A 20,126-nucleotide genomic window follows, 5' to 3' on the forward strand; every position below is an offset into this window, starting at 1 on the left:
CCAGTCACACTGAGATCAAATCTGACTCAAGGCTAGACTGACCTTGCCTGAAGCTAACGGGGCTCTGGAATCCTCCTCCAGAGACAGACCTGGTTAGTTAAGGCCTGCTTCATGGTTAGTTAGTGCTGTTTTCTGGTTAGCAAAACCTGCTCCCGTGCAGTTGCAGACTTACCCCTGGTTTTGTTCATCACCAACTTCCTGCCAAATCTGTGCAGCACAGAAAACTACCCTGTGCCACAAACATCAACTTCCTAAATTTGGTTTTGCTTTTTTTCCCCTCCTCCTGCGTGTCGATGAATTCAGTACAGCCGGAGGCCTTTCGGCCCTTTTTTGTGTGTGTGTGTATCTCTGGTAGAACTACTCCCTCCCCAGAGCGCTGTAAATCTATGATACCGAGTTTACTGCTTGAAAATAATCTCTGGCAAACCTTTGACCACAACAGCCACTCTTTTGGATTTGTTTTGAAAGTTGCCAAGTCTTTGAAGTTGATAATTCATCCAAAATTGTCCCGGAAACCCCATTCAGGAAATGAGCATTCATTCATCACAGCTCCAAGCAACATCCGAACGGGAATAACATGCTCAAATTCTTGATTACAGCTCACTGCCTTCAAAATAATCTATCGATATTTTAAATTGCCCAGTCATTATCAGACCGGAAACAATAACTCGCTGGCTATCTCCACAATTGCTGCCAGATCTCCAGCAGTGAGTTTCCATTGGGGTAATGAGACACCTCTGGAACAGGTGGGACTTGACTCAAGGTTAAAAATCACACAACACCAGGTTATAGTCCAACAGGTTTAATTGGAGGCACACTAGCTTTCGGAGCGACGCTCCTTCATCAGGTGATAGTGGAGGGCTCGATCTTAACACACAGAATTTATAGCAAAAATTTGCAGTGTGATGTAACTGAAATTATACATTGAAAAATTGATTGTCTGTTAAGCCTTTCATCTGTGAGAATATCGTGATAGTTTCACTTCTTTCATGTGTAAATCACAAAACCTTTTTTTAAAAAAAGTTGCATTCTCAGGAGCTGTTAACAATGGTGACTGTGTGTGTGTGTCTGTCTGGGATGGTGGTTGTCAGTGTGAGAAAGTGTGTGTGTGTGTAGTGAGTGCAGAGTGTCTTAAGTCTGTGAGGGGGTGCATGTGTGAGTGTGGGAGTGTGTGTGTCTGTGTGAATGTGTGTCCGTGTGTATGTGTGTATAGGAGTGCCTGTGTGTGTGTGTAGGAGTATCTGTGTGTGTGTGTGTATAGTGCAATAGTGATCACTATAATGTGACATGAACCCAAGGTCCCAGTTGAGGTCCTCCCTGTGGGTACCGAACGTAGCTATCAGCCTCTGCTCGGCCACTTTCATCTGCTGCCTGTCCCGAAGTCCACCTTGGAGGATGGTCACCCAAAGGTCCGAGGCTGAATGTCCTGGGCCACTGAAGTGTTCCCCGACTGGGAGGGAACCCTCCTGCCTGTTGATTGTTGTGCGGTGCCCATTCATCCGTTGTCGTAGCCTTTGCTCGGTTTCCCCAATGTACCATTCCTCTGGGCATCCTTGCCTGCAACATATAAGATAGACAACGTTGGCTGAGTCACATGAGTACCTGCCATGTACAAGGTGGGAGGTGTCCCCACGTGTAATAGTGGTATCTATGTCCACAATCTGCAACATCTTGCAGTGTCCACCGTGACAGGGTTGTATGGAGTTGTCCTGAGAGCCGGGCAGTTTGCTACAAACAATGATCTGTTTGAGGTTTGGCGGTTGTTTAAAGGCAAGTAGTGGAGGTGTGGGGAAGGTCTTGGTGAGGTGCTCATCCTCATTGATAATGTGTTGCAGGTCACGAAGAACATGGCGTAATTTTTCAGCCCCTGGGAAGTACTGAACAATGAAGGGTACCCTGTCAGTCGCAGCACGTGTCTGTCTCCTGAGGAGGTCATTACGGTTCCTTGCTGTGGCACGTCGGAACTGGCGGTCGATGAGTTGAGCATCGTACCCTGTTCTTGTGAGGGCATCCCTGAGTACTTCCAGGTGTCCGTCACGTTCCTCCTCATCTGAGCAGATCCGGTGTATGTGAAGGGCTTGTACTCTCGACTATCTGTCTCATTCTTGGACACATGCATCTCCATCAAGGATGGACACCTCAGCACCACACTCTACCGCAAACCCACAGACAACCTCACAATGCTACACTTCTCCAGCTTCCACCCAAAACATATTAAAACAGCCATCCCCTACGGACAAGCCCTACGCATACACCGGATCTGCTCAGATGAGGAGGAATGCGATGGACACCTGGAAGTACTCAGGGATGCCCTCACAAGAACGGGGTACGATGCTCAACTCATCGACCGCCAGTTCCAACGTGCCACAGCAAGGAACCGTAATGACCTCCTCAGGAGACAGACACGTGCTGCAACCGACAGGGTACCCTTCGTTGTTCAGTATTTCCCAGGAGCTGAAACATTACGCCATGTTCTTCGTGACCTGCAACACATTATCAATGAGGATGAGCACCTCACCAAGACCTTCCCCACACCTCCACTACTTGCCTTTAAACAACTGCCAAACCTCAAACAGATCATTGTTCATAGCAAGCTGCCCGGCTCTCAGGACAACTCCATACAACCCTGTCATGGTGGACACTGCAAGACGTGTCAGATTGTGGACATAGATACCACCATTAAGCATGGGAACACCTCCCACCTTGTACATGGCAGGTACTCATGTGACTCAGCCAACGTTGTCTATCTTATACGTTGCAGGCAAGGATGCCCGGAGGCATGGTACATTGGGGAAACCGAGCAAAGGCTACGACAACGGATGAATGGGCACTGCACAACAATCAACAGACAGGAGGGTTCCCTCACAGTTGGGGAACACTTCAGTGGTCCAGGACATTCAGCCTTGGACCTTCGGGTGACCATCCTCCAAGGTGGACTTCGGGACAGGCAGCAGAGGAAAGTGGCCGAGCAGAGGCTGATAGCTAAGTTCGGTCCCCATAGGGAGGGCCTCAACTGGGACCTTGGGTTCATGTCACATTACAGGGGATCACCATTGCACTATACACATACACACACACTCTCTCACACACACAGGCACTCCTATACACACATACACACGGACACACATTCACACAGACACCCACACACACCCTTACAGACACACACACTCCCACACTCACACATGCACCCTCTCACAGAATTAAGACACTCTGCACTCACTACACACAATTATATACACTTTCTCACACTCACAACCCCCACCCCAGACAGACACACACACACATATATTTTGTGGAGTGAATTTGTACTTTCAGAGTTACATTGTACTTTGCTCAAAAACTGCATGCATTCATGTAGAACTCTGATTCTAATCTAAAAAGTGAGATAACAATGTAAACATCATGGCATAGACAGAGAACACAGGGGGCTAACAACTTCAACAGACCATAGCAACACGACGGTTGGAGGAAGAGCGCCTCATCTTCCGCCTAGGAACCCTCCAACCACAAAGGATGAACTCGGACTTCTCCAGTTTCCTCATTTCCCCTCCCCCCACCTTGTCTCAGTCAAATCCCTTGAACTCAGCACCACCTTCCTAACCTGCGATCTTCTTCCTGACCTCTCCGCCCCCACCCCACTCAGGCCTATCACCCTCACCTGGACCTCCCTCCACCTATCACATTCCCAACGCCTCTCCCCCAAGTCCCTCCTCCCTACCTTTTATCTTAGCCTGCTGGACACACTTTCCTCATTCCTGAAGAAGGGCTGATGCCCGAAACGTCGATTCTCCTGTTCCTTGGATGCTGCCTGACCTGCTGCGCTTTTCCAGCAACACATTTTCAACTTCAACATATTGTCTAGCTATCACCATTGTTAACAGTTAACCCGAGAATGCAACTTTTAAAAAAAAAGTTTTGTGATTTACACATGAAAGAAGTGAAACTATCACTGTATTCTAACAGATGAAAGGCTTAACAGACAATCAATTTTAAATGTATAATTTCAGTTACATCACACTAAATTGGACACAGTACTCCAGAAGAGGCATTAGGGAGAGCACTAGTAATTAGAAATCTCATCTCAGCCCGAACTCCATTTTCCTGCCACTCCCCAAAACCCTGCAATCACTTACTGATTAAAAATCTTTCTCTCCTTTAAATGTATTCAGTGTCTAGGTATCCACCACACTCTGAGATAGTGAATTCCACAGATTCATGACTCTTAGAGAAAAGGAAATCTTGCTCATTTCTGTTTTTAAATCCACTACTCCTTATCCTAAAACTATGACCTCTCGTTTTGGATTGGCCCACTAGGTAAAACATCCACTCTGCATCTACTTTGTAATCCCTTTCAGCATCTTTTATACCTCAATTAAATTCCTATCATTCTTCTAAACTCCAGAGAGTATAGGCCTGACCGAATCAATCTCTCTTTATACAGAGTCACACACATACTCCTCATCTCTGGAATCAATCTCATGAACTCCTCTGAACAGCCGTCCAAAACACTTACAAGTGTGTGGTGCTGGAAAAGCACAGCAGGTCAGGCACCATCCGAGGAGCAGGAGAATCAACGTTTCGGGGATAAGCCCTTCATCAGGAATGAGGCTGGTTGTTCGCAGTCCTCACTTTCTCCAATACAATTTCACCCCACCTTGAGTAAAGAGTCCAAAACTGTACAAATACTCCAGGTGTGGTCTTATTAATGCCATGTACAATTGCAGCAACAAATCCCAACTTTTGTATGCTATTCCTTTTGCAGTAAATACCAAAATTCCATTTAAGAAGGCTGAGCTTGTTTATCTGAGAGTGGAGAGGGTAGAGAGAAATTGGATCGAGGTTTATGGTCATGAGAGGTTCTGACTGAGGAAAATAAATTGTTTCTGGTGGCAGGGGTGTCAGTAAATCTGTCAATGGAGACAGATTTAAGGTAATTGACAAAAGATCTACAGAAACCTAAACACATAGAACGGTTATAGCAAGGAGCTAGACTCTTTGGCCCTTTACTCTTTATGACTGTAAGGTCATGCATTTTAGTTGAAAAAAATGGGCAGGCGACCTATTATGTAAACGGGGAGAGACTTCAGGGTGCTCCAGTGCAAAGGGATCTGGGTGTCCTCATTCATGAGTCATAGAAAACTAGCATGCAGCTACAGCAGACAATAAAGAAAGTGAATGGAATGTTAGCTTTTATAGCTAAAGGTATAGAATATAATGGTAAGGAAGTGTTGTTGCAACTATACAAGGTATTGGTGAGACCACACTTGGAGAACTGTGCACAGTTTTGGTCCCCTTATTTGAGGAAAGATGTAGGGCATTGGAGGCAGTTCAGAGAAGCTTCACTAGATTGATCCCACAGGTGAGGGGTTTGTCGTATGAAGAGGGATTGAACAGTTTAGGGCCGATACGCTCTGGAATTTAGAAGAATGAGGGGAGATCACATGGAGGATATTCAAGATGATAAAAGGTGTGGGTAAGAGACACAGGAGCAAATGCTTCCCCTTGTCGGGCATTCTAGGACGAGAGGTCATAGTCTTAGGCTAAATGGTACCAAATTTAAAACAGTGGAGAAATTACTTCTCCCAAAGGGCTGTGAATCTGTGGAATTCACTACCCCAAAGTGCGGTGGATGCTGGGTAAATTTAAGGAGGAGTTAGACAGATTTTTAATTGGTAATGGGTTGAAGGGATATGGGAAGAAGGCAGGAAAATGGGGGTGAGGAGTATATCAACATGATCGATGGGCCAAATGGCCTAACTCTGCTCCTCTATCTTTTGAACTTATGGCCCATTGTGCCTGTACTAGCTCTCTGTGGAACAACTCGCCTCATGCTACTCCCCTGCCTTCTCCCTGTAAGCCCACACATTCTTCCGGTTCAGGTTAACAGTCTGAATCCATCGATTGAAACTGCTTCCATCAGATGCTCAGGCAGCACATTTCAGACCCCAACCACCCAGCACATGCATTGTAAGTTACAAAGTACTGACAGGGTTAGACAGTGTGGATGCAGGTTGGAGGTTTCGGGGACATGATCTATAAATAGGGTGTTGCCATACTGGACTGAGATGAGGGGAAAGTTTTTACTCAGAGGGTTGTAAATCTTTGGACCTCTGTACCTTGGACGATGTTGGAAGCTCAGTGTTTGGGTGTTTCTAAAGTAGAGAGGAATAGATTTCTGATCACCAAAGCCATAAAAGGTAATGAGGATAGTGTAGGTAAAAGGCATTGAGGTGTTCCATCAGTCATGATTGTATGAGATGGTGGAGTATGCTCTAGGGGCTGAATGGCCTACTCCTGTTCCTATGTTTCTGCCTGGCATGTGGTGCTCAGGTCTTGAAGCAATATCTTGAGGCCAAACCAGTTCACCCATGACTTTCAGTATATCATTGGCAAAACTCATGTCCTAAACACCCAGGTCAGTCTCAGTAAAATCCATCACAAGGAGCAGGATCCAACTAATGATGGAACAAATTACTGCAGACTCTGGAATCTGTCCGGAAAACAACAAATGCTGGAGATGACAGCGGGTCGGACAGCATCCATGGAGAGAGAGCGAGCTAACATTTCGAGTCGAGATGTCTGATGAAGTCACTATAACTTGCTCTCTCTCCACAGGTACTGCATTATTTTGTTTCCAAACAATGATCCTGAAGAACTCCACTGTAAACCTTCCTCCAACACTGAAAACAATCGCTCACCTGTTCCTGTCACTCAGCTAATTTTGTACCCATGTTGCTTTTGTACCGTCCATTCTAACTTGGCATCGAGTTATCGGACAAGTTGGGTGGGTGGGGTAAATATAACAGCCAGCCATTAACAGTCTTGAATAACTTCCTCCAGCTTCTGTATATAGCAAGAAAAAAATAAAGTTGTAACCATAGTGTTCATTACCACAGCCTGTTATAGTTCACAGCCAAAGGCAGACCTGGTTTTTCAAACAACTGGATATGTGGGTCATTCCCCAGGGTGTGTCTCTGAGGGAGACAATCAGTTTCCTTTTAATAGCATTGAGAAGTTACTTACTTGGGAGCTGGACTTTGGTAAATTAGGATTAGATTTTATTGTTAGGTGTACTCTTGTATAGGAATGTAATGAGTACAGTGAACTGGTTATAAAATCACCATTGTTGAGATTTCCAATGCTATCTGGAGTGAATCATTTTTTGCTGCACACGAGATCATACAAAACCTCAAATGTATAGATTCAAGATGCAATGTTTAACATACAGCCCAAGACTGACAGCACCAATTTACAATGAAATGCAATCTGACTCTACCTTCCTTCTACGCAATATTCAGGAGAATGCCTTTAGGTTTTACCGAGCAAGGACAGGGATACATCCAGGATGAGAAAACAGACCCATTTTTCAAAAAAAAACTTTACAGGAGAGACGCTGCTGCTTCTTGATCCAGTCACATGAGTGAAAGACAGTTCCTTCGCTGTTCAAGGGCATGAAAGGATTTGAGGTGACGTGGACTGCTGCTGCCAGACTCAGTACTTCCATCTGCTGGGCTAGAGTCAAACTTCCTCTTCCCAAAGATATTTGCAATTGTATGGACTTCAGTTTGGTTTCAACACCTCCATATTATGGCTGCTTCTTTAATATTTTTGACCAAAAAAAACTGATGAAGGAGCAGTGCTCCGAAAGCTAGTGCTTCCAAATAAACCGGTTGAACTATAACCTGGTGTTGTATGATTTTTAACTTTGTCCATCCCAGTCCAAAACCAGCACATCCAAATCTTTTCTCAGCTTGTATATGCTGGTAATGGAACTGGAGTATGTAGGGTTCCAGGTAAGATGGCCTTTCTTACCACATAATCCTTCTGTTTAATAAAGGCTGTTGTTGCTCACTCACCAAAGTGCATCTTAAAGACCATAAGAGCCAGCCAAGTGGCTCGAAAAGGAGTCATCTTTCAGCTCATTCCTATGTCCCTTCTGCTCTCTCAGATTATTACAAAAGATCCCACAGCTGGGTGGTTCTCCCATCTATCCTGGTCAATATTTATCCCTCAACTGAAGATGCTTTAGATTGTTGGCCATTTATCTCAGTGCTATTTCTATGCACAAATTAATTGCCTAATTTCCTACATTGTAACACTGACCACACTACAGCCACAAACTGATCGATTCCCACTAACTAGGGTAAAGTGTGTCTCATGGAAGTTCAAAGGGCAAGTATTCCAATTATTGCCTCATCTTTCTCAGAGTCCCCCAAATCCCCTCAGTCGTCACTTCCATATGGACGCATCAAAAGCCAATGATTGACATTAAACAATTCTCCCTTATTCATCTTGTCATAGAATCCCTATAGCCTGGAAAGAGGCTATTCAGCCCATCAACTCTGCACCGCCCCTCTGAAGGGCATCCCACCCAGCCCCCCATTCTATCCCTGTAACCCTGCATTCCCCATGACCAATCCACCCTAACCTGCACATCTTTGGACTGTGAGAGGAAACCGGAGCACCCGGAGGAAACCCACACAGACACGAGAATGTGCAAACTCCACACAGTCAGTCACCCAAGGAGGGAATTGAACCTGGGTCCCTGGCGCTGTGAGGCAGTAGTGCTAACCACTGAGTCACCGTGCCCCTTTCTATTTTACACTGGATCCCATAAACCAGCTGTTATCCAAAGCGTAAATGATCCACACAAAATCCTGTTTGTCCGTCAACTCAATGCTCATTGATGTAGACTCACACTGTCCCTGACTAGCCTGGTGTTAACATTCTTATCCTTGTTGTTAGGACAAACAATCAAATGAAAACCGAGAGGAATAAATTTAGATAAAGGACTACAGTTATTCTGAAAGTTCATAACCAGGACTTTACGTTCCTCCCCAGACATAAACATTTCCTTCATTATTGATACTTTCTTTCCTTTCCAAATGTTAGGGCTGCCCACGATTCTTATTATTATAAAATGGCTGCCATAATTCTTAGTTAAAATGACTGCCCACGGTTTTTACATGACATAAAAATGGCTGAAGGAGATTGTTAGCTGAAGCAGTAATTTTCACAGTTAGAATCATGGCCTCCGTACTCATAGCAACCACATAAGATAATAAAGTGAAACAAAGCAGAAATTGCTGGAAAATCTCAGCAGGTCTGGCAGCATCTGTGAAGAGAAATCAGAGTTTGTTTTGGGTCAAGTGACTCTTTCTCAGAATTCTACAGAAGCTGCCAGATCTGCTGAGCTTTTCCAGCAACTTCTGTTTTTGTTTCTGATTTCCAGTATCCACAGTTCTTTTGGCTTTTATTAAGATAGCAAAGCGTCTCTATGCAATCACACATTAAGGTCGTCCCTATTACATCAAAAATAAAAGAAGTAAAAATGTAGCCACCACTTACACTGAGATAGTTTTGATTAGCGACCCCCTTCTTGCAAGCTAATTTAAAGTTTGCGATTTGAAATGGGATAGAAATGGAAAAACGTGACTGTCATTAGTGAGGACCCTTTGTGATTGTAACTACATCTGCATGTAGACACGCACGCATAAATATATAATCATGGTTTTAATGTGTCACATCAAGGGATTGAATTGAATATCGGTAGACAGTCAGCGTTGGGTAATGAGACTGTCTTGATAAGGAGCACCCTTTAAAAAAGCCTCTATAGAGGCTCTTTTTTTTAACGAGACAGTTCAAAATTTGTTATTTAGTGAAGATTAGCAGGAAAAATCTGATCCCAGTATAACTAAGACTCTTCAGGTAATTGTCACGACACATTATATACACCTGTAAATTCTAAATGCAACCAACAGACTAACAGCAAGGGGTTTAACTGAATTCCTATGGACAGCCAGCATTACACAGCAGGGAGAAGTTTTCATTGTGCCAGCACAGAGAATTGAATGGCAGGTACAGAGGTCAGCAGGATTGGGATGTGGTTGTATTGTTAGTTTTTTTTTCCCATGAGATTGTTACATGCTTGATGCAACTGCAACACATCAACTTCTGTGAACAACCAATATGTTATTAAGCTTTCTGGAGGCACCCTTTAACACACTTCACCATGTCAAGGGATCTTTCTGGACAAAGGAAACAGTCCTTCCTTTATACAAAATCTTTACATCATAGTCAGTAATACCCACAAGAGAGCTCCCAGCCATTCCCTCACAGTCACATGCTACTCAAGACACAATACAGTGGCCTGACAATGTCCAAAAACAATATAATATAAATCATCCCTTAACGGTCAAATCTATTGTGTTTTTTTTAACTGCAAGGAGTATTCACATTCCAACTGCAACGTTCTTATTGATTTTGAATAGGCTGATGATGCAATTCTTTTACTCTGAATAACTCAGAAATGGCCAGGCAAATGACTGAATCGCAAGGGATGGGAATGTAAATTCCTTACAATCTACCTGTAAGTCAGAGGCATCTCACCCGAGCCTTGGGGCATCCAATTTCCTGCAGGTCAGCAGAGCAAATTAACCTTTTAATATCTCAGTATAAAGGGCACTGTGAAAGCCCAAGGAGACGTGATGTCTGGCAAACAACATGAGATCATGGGAAGGTCCATAGGGTCATCCATCACTGACCGTGCAGTCACATGATTAACCCGATTAGAAACTAATGTAATCAATCAGTAATACGATTAGTTTGTAATAGACAAAGGTGGTCTGAAAGCTAATGTATAAAAGTTGATGTCTTTCTGTTGTTCAGTGAGAAAGCTTCTGGACCCACAGAGGTTTCTTCCAGCCAGTGTAACATCAATAAACTCTTCGATTCTGGACTCTGGGTGATTTATTTAGCCATTCTACCCCAGCACTTGTATTTTAAATCTTCCCTGGGTGTTCCCCCTCCCCATCTCTGTAATCCCCTCTATATCCAGGACCTTCAGTGATCTCTGCATCTCCCGATTTGGGCTCCTTGCGTATCCCTCCATTCATGACCATGCCATTACCTGGATGGACACTAGGCTCTGGAATTCCCTTCCTAAATCTCCCACCCTCTACAGCTCAATGCTCCTATAGACACTCCTTATAAACAACCTTTGCCAGTCAGACCATACTGTTAAATGTACATCTGATAATTCCCGTTAAATGCTTTTAGGTGTTTTCATAAGTTCAATGTTTAAATAACTGCAAGTTAGTTGTGGTTTCTGTGGAGTTAGAGTTTAATGAATGTACTGGTGAATTTCTGGGGTAAAAGTAAAGCCACCCTAGTCTTACCAGACTGCTCTCTCATTACAGAGAGACAATGGGGGTGGTTTAAGCTGAGGGTCACCAAAGCTCAGGCAAGGGGAGTGGTTGAAAAGGAGAATCCTTCAGGGTAACCTTAGCTAATGTGGGGGATTGAACCCTCACTGTTTGTCTTACAGCCATCCAGTTTTGATATATTGTGTTATCGGTTATCTTTATTAACTCACTCACCAGCTAGCTATATTCAATAATGCAGGGTTCCTGTTCATTTATTTGTAACCCTTTACTAACCCATTATTTACTACAACACTTTTTCATTCATTCATAAAATCTCGGTTCTATAGTACATTTTACTATCAAAATTTAAAAATTCCAAACCCATTCCGGCATTTCCACACCTATCAGCCCTTCCCAACCATCTGATACAGAACAATACCATCCCCATCAAGTCTCCAGGGAACATTATAATATACATCAGCCCTTCCCAACCATCTCCTGGACCTGAATAGATTAAGTACCTGTTAAATACCTTTTAATTGGGTCATTATCCCTTTAAGAAACTGATTGACAAAATTGCACTTCCATGAAATTGCATGAATGGATGAAACTCATACTGGCAAACAGCAAATAAATCTCACAACCCAACTGCAGTAATAAGTTTAATATCCCTATAGGTACAACATTTAGAGCATGTAGGCCTAGCATTTTCACTAATATTTACTAACTTAAAGACAAAAGGACTAACAACTCCTAATTATGTAAGCAGACCGGACAGGTGTCCCATCAGGAATAGCAATTTGCACTGAACACACATTTAACCCATCTCCTGTCTCCCAGGACAGAAGCCCTTTAAATCTTTGTGTACCAGAGATTAAAAAATGTAACACCATAGTAATGAAATTGTAATCTATGTAAGAGTGTGTACAAAGGAGCTCTCGTGAGAATTGCATTTGGGGATTCTGTTGCTGTCTCAAACTTGTTCTGTGATTGCTGAATAAAGAGGCTGTTTTCACAACTCACCGATTTCAGTCGTGATTTGAACAGGATCCCACACAGCCGACAGCTCACCAACCCCAAGCTCAGTAGCTGTGATTGTCGTATCCTGCCAGGAGGTTGAAAACTTTCCAGTGCAGAATTGTCTCCTCCCACAGAACTTGCTGGCTCTGCAGCTTTACCATCAGGTCGAGCCTATTAATAGATGGGACTGAGAAACCTGGTTTAAGAAGCTCCAAAGAACCCACATCAGAACATGTTGTGTTCTGGCAACTCAGTCAAGTTTCAAATCTAAAACACCAAATCAAATCTCAGTAAGGCAAGGGAAAGCTGCAGTTACTAATACACAGAGTGCTTTTATTTATTTTTCATCAGAACTGTGAACCTGGGTTTGATTAAATAAAACAGACCATAATCTTTGCTTACTGAAGGATGGTGAAAGCAGAAAGGAATGCTACATGGTATAACTTATTGTTTGAAGGTCACAGAACAGTAGTCGTACAGCAACATGTTGCAAAATTGGACATAAATGAGGCTATTACCTCTGCCAAGACCAGTCTTGGAAACATTGACATCAAATTCCACATTTGAAACTTTAACTTGGAAAGAATTTGGGATCCACAGACACTCGGATTACTATAAAACAGCTTTGTACACTTAGCAACCAACAGGTGGAAATCCAGGAATATATTAAATCTCAGTAAGTTCTCTGCAGAGTTTACAAGAGAGTGCTTTGAGTAAAGTCTTTGTCACAGGGAAGCACAGACACTTCCAGTTTAATGCTTCTGTAAATATTAGCGTGTACAAACCATTGTCTGCAAGAGGTCATTCACTTTATTTTTATAAAACCCACAAGAGGGACCAGTTCTGTTGTTTGTTTTGCATCACTAACACACACGCTGCAATTTGACTGGATTAACAATCACACAACACCAGATTACAGTTCAACAGGTTTATTTGGAAGCACTAGCTTTCAGAACACTGCTCCTTCATCAGGTGGCTGTGGAGTATAAGACCATAAGATACAGAATTTATAGCAAACGTTTACAGTGTGATGTAACTGAAATTATCTATTGATCACAATTTAACGGGGACTGTTAGTCTCGTTTTAACAGGAGACCCAATCTTCTGCTTCCAATCTTGGCATTTATCAAGACCAACAGCAGAGAGACAATGTAACAAGCAGCAGCAGAGAGAGAGAGAGAGAGATAGAGAGGGACACGACAGGCTCTACCAATAACCTGCAATATCAAGTTGGCCTCAATAATAGTGACCATCATTGATGTTGGATCAGCACCTTAAGGCTGGGATGAGGAGGAATATCTTCTGTCTGAGGGTTGAGAGTCTTGGAACTCCTTGCCACAGAGAACTGTGGGGATAGAGTCCTTGTGTATATTTAAGGCTGAGATAGATTCTCAATCAGTTGGGGAGTCAAAGATTACAGGGAAAGGGCAAGAAAGTGGACATGATGGATGCTGGATCAGCCATGATCCTATTGAATGATGGAGCGGGCTCAAGGGGCCGAATGGCCTAATCCAGCTCCCATTTCTTACTGTCTTATTATTGCTGTGAAGCCTCATAGGTCTGAATCTTACCTGAATTTGGTTTAGATGTCAACCTCAGTGAGTTTCACGGAGAGTTTCTCGTGCTATCTTTCTGAACATGCCTAATTCACTCCATGCCATGCCCGATGGGCACTGCTCGTTCCCATTCTCCCACACACTGCAGGGGCAAGTATTCGCTACTGCCTGGTCCTGGCCAGATTCCTGGCACCAGCACCATCTTAGAGCTCAGCTGTGCACCTGGTCCAGAGATGGCAGTCCATAGCTGCCCTGCACAGGGTGCCTCTCATTTGCCTTGAGTATACTGGGCTCAAGAACATTGGTATCTAATTTGCCAACAGGGACCTGAATCTCCAAGCAGATGGGGGGTGGGGGAGGGGTGGTCACTGCCCATGGAAAGTGCCCTGAGATGTTAGTGACTGATTGAGGTCCAAAGGAGCAGGCAGTGAGCCGGAGTCACCAGGTACCCACTCGGAATGTCTTGTTGGGAATTGTCACTGTCTGGTTTCTATCTGGGGTGGGGGGTGCGAATGGAAAATTGAATATCAACGATGCACAGAGACAGCTTAGTAAGCTGTATGCAAATGAGCAACTAGGTCACTGGCCTCTAACTAGCAACAGTCTCATCTCATTGTTCAACTCCTGGTTGTATGTCAATACAATGGCTTTAAGAAGGGCAGTTTGTCCTGCATTTTGTTTGAGGAGAGGTTTAAGACAATGGTACCGTGTGTCTATTTGAATCCAGTAAACAGCTTGTGAGGCATTGAAGTTATTTTTAAAGGTTGGAACAATAGAAGCAGCCTGGGAGGGTGGGGTCAAACTCCCCCCAGAATCAGGATTGTGAGTTTTAGCTTTTCAATTGCTGGCATCTTGAAGCTGGGTTTGGAAACTGCAGTATATCTCTCCCTGCTCGTCTCCCTCTCAGAGTTCCTCTTGATGGCTTTCCTTCTGAGTTAGCAAATTGCCTGTGAGACAATCTATTTTACACAATTTGCCTTTGCCAAGGACATGTTTATGGGATGTTCCCAAATTTGAACAGTTACTGTCGAGCAGTTAAATAATCTATTATTCTGGTACATTTTCCAGTAGAGTTAAGTTATTCCAATTTACTCTTTCTTTTGTTGTATTTTAACCATTATATATGAATGAAATGCAGTTTGACCAATCAAACACAATGCCTGGTATATGCCTTTAAAATAAGAAAAAAATTAAGGTCCAGGCTGTTGTCTTAACATCTTTTGATAGGGTTTGGTCAAGTCCATAACAGTTGGTAAATGGGACTTTTTGATCTTCACATTGGGAAACTCCTCACTGACCATCTCACGTGATTCTCCCAACTTTCTCACCATTTCGCCCACCACCCAGGGGCCAGGGACAATTCCAGCTCACGTCCTTCATTAATGTCCCTCAGGGAAGGAAATCTGCCGCCCCTATCTGCTCTGGCCTATACGTGACTCCAAACCCATAGCAATGAGGTTGACTCTTAACTGCCACCCAGTTCAAGGGCAATTGTGGAAGCAAGCCATGTCCCACAGAAGGATAAAGGGAAATGAAACTGCATTCCTATATCACCTTTCATTCCAAAAAATGTCCCCAAGGCCCTTCACAGAAGGATTTCACTAAAAATATTGACACTAAGAAATGCAAGATTAGGATAGGTCATCGAAAGTTTGGTCATAGATTAGGTTTTAAAGAATGTTATAAAGGAGAGGAAAGTGAGGAGTTTTAAAAAGAGAATTTCAGAGTTTAGACATCTGAAGGCATGGTCACCAATGATACAACAATTATGATCCAAACTGAAACATTCGTAGGTAGGTAGATGTTTATTTTGGGATAGATGAAGTTAATTCCTTTTTCAGAATTCCACCGGATTAAAACCAAACCCCATTTTACTCTTGTGTAAACAATAACATAGAACATAGAACATTACAGCGCAATACAGGCCCTTCGGCCCTCAGTGTTGAGCCAAACTGTGAAACCAATCTGAAGTCCATCTATCCCAAACTATTCCATTTTCATCCATACATTTATCCAATGACCATTTAAAAGCCCTTAAAGTTGGTGAGTCTACTACTGTTGCAGGCAGGGTGTTCCATGCCCCTACAACTCTCTGAGAAAAGAAACTACCTCTGACATCTGTCCTATATCTATCACCCCTCAATTTGAAGCTATGTCCCTTTGTGCTAGCCATCACCATCTGAGGAAAAAGGCTCTCACTGTCCACCCTATCTAACCCTCTGATTATCTTATATTTCTCAATTAAGTCACCTCTCAATCTTCTTCTCTCTAACAAAAACAGCCTCAAGTCCCTCAGCCTTTCCTCATAAGACCTTCTCTCCATACCAGGCAACATCCTCGTAAATCTCCTCTGAACCCTTTCCAATGTTTCCACGTCCTTCCTATAATGTGGTGACCAGAACTGTACACAATACTCCAAGTGCGACCACATCAGAGTTTTGTACAGCTGCAACATGACCTTGTGGTTCCGAAACTCAATCCCTCTACCAGTAAAAGCTAACACACTGTAAGCCTTCTCAACAACTCGATCAACCTGGGTGGCAACTTTCAGGGACCTATGCACACAGACACCGAGTTCTCTCTGCTCATCTACACTGCCATGAGCCCAGTACTCTTCCTTCCTGTTGCTCCTTCCAAACTGAATTATCTCACACTTTTAAGACACTGAAATATTTTTCTGGGTAAGTCTGCCATCCAGTGGTGAAGCAGTGAAGATTAGATAAGATTCCCTACAGTGTGGAAACAGGCCCTTCGGCCCAACAAGTCCACACAGACCCTCCAAAGATAACCCACCCAGACCCATTTCCCTCTGGATAATGCATCTAACATTATGGGCAATTTAACATGGCCAATTCACTTGACCTGCACATCTTTGGACCATGGGAGGAAACTCACACCGACGCAGGGAGAATATGCAAACTCCACACAGTCACCTAAGCTGGAATTGAACCTAGGACCCTGATGCTGTGAGGCAGCTGTGCTAACCACTGAGCCACCGTGTCACCTGAAGTTAAGTGAGGGTATTAGATTAGATTCCCTACAGTGTGGAAACAGGCCCTTTGGCCCAACAAGTCCACACTGACCCTCCGAAGGGTAACCCACCCAGAACCATTTCTCCTCTGACTAATGCACCTAACACTGTGGGTAATTTAGCATGGCCAATTCACCTAATCTGCACATCTTTGGACTGTGGGAGGAAACCGGAGCACCCAGAGGAAACCCACGCAGACACAGGGAGAATGTGCAAACTCCACACAGACAGTTGCCTAAGGCTGGGTTGAACCTGGGACTCTAGTGCTGTGAGGCAGCAGTGCCCCCAGTTGCGGCATGAGTGCTGTGACAACTGGCCTTGGTTGCCTTGGGATTGTGGTTGGCAAGAGAATCAGCAGAGACCCCCTCCAAAAGTCTCCAGTCTCCCCAGCGTGCCTCTGCCTTTCACTGCAAGGTAACCCGTGATTGCCTTCAGCAGAGAATTACACCATCCAAAAATAAAATTGGACCAAAAGTTTGAGGTGTCAGATTATCCAAGGTATAATTGTGAGCTTCAGAGCAGGGCGTGGGGAAGCAGCCCTGGGCAGAGACTGGGGTGGGAGACAGAGTCCTGGCATTTACCTTGGAGCAGCGGGCTGTCAGTATGGAGCGGTCTGGGGGGTTGCTGCAGAGTGGGGACGGCTATTGGACTGGGATCTAGTGTGGCTGGTCAGACCACGTGCGAAGGCCCTGCGTGAGATGTGCCTTGTAATGTGCATTTGAAATTTCCTACCTTACTGTAACGCCAACCCTTTAATGTTGTTCTATCTTTAACTTATTTTCCAACTCTGTAACTAACACAACTGCTTTTGTTCCTCAACCGTATCCAAGAATTGTACCGAGGTACTTACACCTAAGATGTTGCCACAAGAATGCAGAGATTGTAAAAGCTTTTACTGTACTCCTACAAAGAAGGATACATCACAATAAAAGGATATTGTATTGTATTGTTAAATAGGAGAAAGTGAGGACTGCAGATGCTGGAGGTCAGAGCTTAAAAATGTGTTGCTGGAAAAGCGCAGCAGGTCAGGCAGCATCAAAGGAGAAGGAGAGTTGACGTTTCGGGCATAAGCCCTTCTTCAGGAATGAGGAGAATGTGCCGAGCAGGCTAAGATAAAAGGTAGGGAGGAGGGACTTGGGGGAGGGGCGTTGGGAATGCAATAGGTGGAAGGAGGTTAAGGTGAGGGTGATAGGCTGGAGAGGGGGTGGGGGCGGAGAGGTCGGGAAGAAGATTGCAGGTCAAGAAGGCTGTGCTGGGTCTGAGGGTTGGGACTGAGGAAAGGTGGGGGGAGGGGAAATGAGGAAGCTGGAGAAATCTGCATTCATCCCTTGTGGTTGGAGGGTTCCTAGGCGGAAGATGAGTCACTCTTCCCCCAGGCGTCATGTTGCCATGGTCTGCCGATGGAGGAGGCCAAGGACCTGCATGTCCTTGGTGGAGTGGGAGGGGGAGTTAAAGTGTTCAGCCATGGGGCGGTTGGGTTGGTTGGTGCGAGTATCCCAGAGGTGTCCCCTGAAACGTTCCGCAAGTAGGCGGCCTGTCTCCCCAATGTATAGGAGGCCACATCGGGTGCAGCGGATGCAGTAAATGATGTGTGTGGAGGTGCAGGTGAATTTCTGATGGATACACGAAGCCTGGAGGAAGAGCGCCTCATCTTCCGCCTAGGAACCCTCCAACCACAAGGGATGAATGCAGATTTCTCCAGCTTTCTCATTTCCCCTCCCCCCACCTTGTCTCAGTCCCAACCCTCAGACTCAGCATCGCCTTCTCGACCTGCAATCATCTTCCTGACCTCTCTACCCCCACCCCAGCCTATCACCCTCACCTTAACCTCCTTCCACCTATCGCATTCCCAAAGCCCCTCCCCCAAGTCCCTCCTCCCTACCTTTTATCTTAGCCTGCTTGGCACACTCTCCTCATTCCTGAAGAAGGGCTTATGCCCGAAACGTCGATTCTCCTTCTCCTTTGATGCTGCCTGACCTGCTATTGTTAAATAGGCCCTTGTGATTCAGTACCACCTTTGTCTCTGGGTCAGTGGGTCATTGACTTAATCTCCTTTGTACCTAGGACCTGTGCCCTCAGCCATACCTATTCTCCAATGCAGTACCTAGGGGGCGCTGCACTGTCAGAGGGTCAGTGCTGAGGGATTGCTGCACTGTCAGAGGGTCAGTGCTGAGGGATTGCTGCACTGTCAGAGGGTCAGTGCTGAGGGGATGCTGCACTGTCAGAGGGTCAGTGCTGAGGGAGTGCCGCACTGTCAGAGGGTCAGTGCTGAGGGAGTGCTGCACTGTCAGAGGGTCAGTGCTGAGGGAGTGCCGCACTGTCAGAGGGTCAGTGCTGAGGGAATGCTGCACTGTCAGAGGGTCAGTGCTGAGGGAGTGCCGCACTGTCAGAGGGTCAGTGCTGAGGGAGTGCTGCACTGTCAGAGGGTCAGTGCTGAGGGAGTGCTGCACTGTCGGAGGGTCAGTGCTGAGGGGTGCTGCAATGTCAGATAGTTAGTGCTGAGGGAGTGCCACACTGTTGGAGGGACAGTGCTGGGGGAGAGCTACACTGTCAGAACTGCTGTCTTCTGGATGAATAGTTAAAGCCATTTGGTTATGAAAGATCCCACAGTGATATTTAATGAATGAGGGAGTTTCTCCTGGTTTCCTTATCAATTTTCATCCCTTAACCAACATTATAAAAATAGCTTTTCCTAGTTTTTTTATGTTGCTATGTTTTGGGGTGGAGATTTTTAATCAAAGGAAATAAGGTTATGGGGGAAAGGACAGGACAGTCAAGTTGAGGATTATCAGATCAGCCATGATCCCGTTGAAGGATGGAGCAGATTCGATGGGCTGAATGGCTTATATCAGCTCCTACGTCTTTTTGGTCTTACACTCTGGGAGTGGGGTGTGTGGATATTGGCTGTTGCGCTTCCTGCATCATGACTGTGATAGTGCCTCATTGGCTAAAAGACATTTGGGATGTTTTGTGCTTATGGAAGCTGACACAGAAACATTTCATTTTCTTTCTGACATTGTCTCTCTTGAACAGCATCAGATTTTACACAGAGACAGTTGTGGTTGTCTGAGGTTTCTTTTCCAGAAATGAGGAATTAAATAGAACGTTAGGTGTATTTAACAGGCATTGCAGACTTGGGTAACCAATTCCCAATTCTCACCCCCCAGTGGATGGGAAACATACCTGTTGCAGAATCTCTGACCTGTTGTGGTTTAGCTGTTCAATGTCCCATCAGTATAGACTCTCCCACACATAAAACAAGAGATCTAAGGGTTTAATCTGAAGCTCTATCACTAACCCCAACACTACTGACTGGCTTATCAACAATAACAGTTTATATCTATTTATAGAGCACCTTTAGCTCAGTAAAATATC

At 44.7% G+C, this 20,126-nt stretch overlaps 1 protein-coding gene across 9 annotated transcripts in view; it reads right to left on the minus strand.

Annotated features, from left to right (window-relative positions):
• nlrx1 (NLR family member X1) overlaps window positions 1–12,228 on the minus strand; it is a 55,367-nt gene extending 43,139 nt beyond the window's left edge. For 2 of the 9 annotated variants that reach the window (XM_072593417.1, XM_072593414.1), the window contains exon 1: window positions 7,277–7,454. The gene's annotated coding sequence lies outside the window, so the exon portion shown is untranslated. The other 7 variants (XM_072593412.1, XM_072593413.1, XM_072593411.1 and 4 more) reach the window with 7 other exon arrangements.
• Window positions 12,229–20,126: the final 7,898 nt, after the last annotated feature.

The sequence above is a fragment of the Chiloscyllium punctatum genome, chromosome 23 (assembly GCF_047496795.1).
Source record: "Chiloscyllium punctatum isolate Juve2018m chromosome 23, sChiPun1.3, whole genome shotgun sequence".
NCBI lineage: Eukaryota > Metazoa > Chordata > Chondrichthyes > Orectolobiformes > Hemiscylliidae > Chiloscyllium > Chiloscyllium punctatum.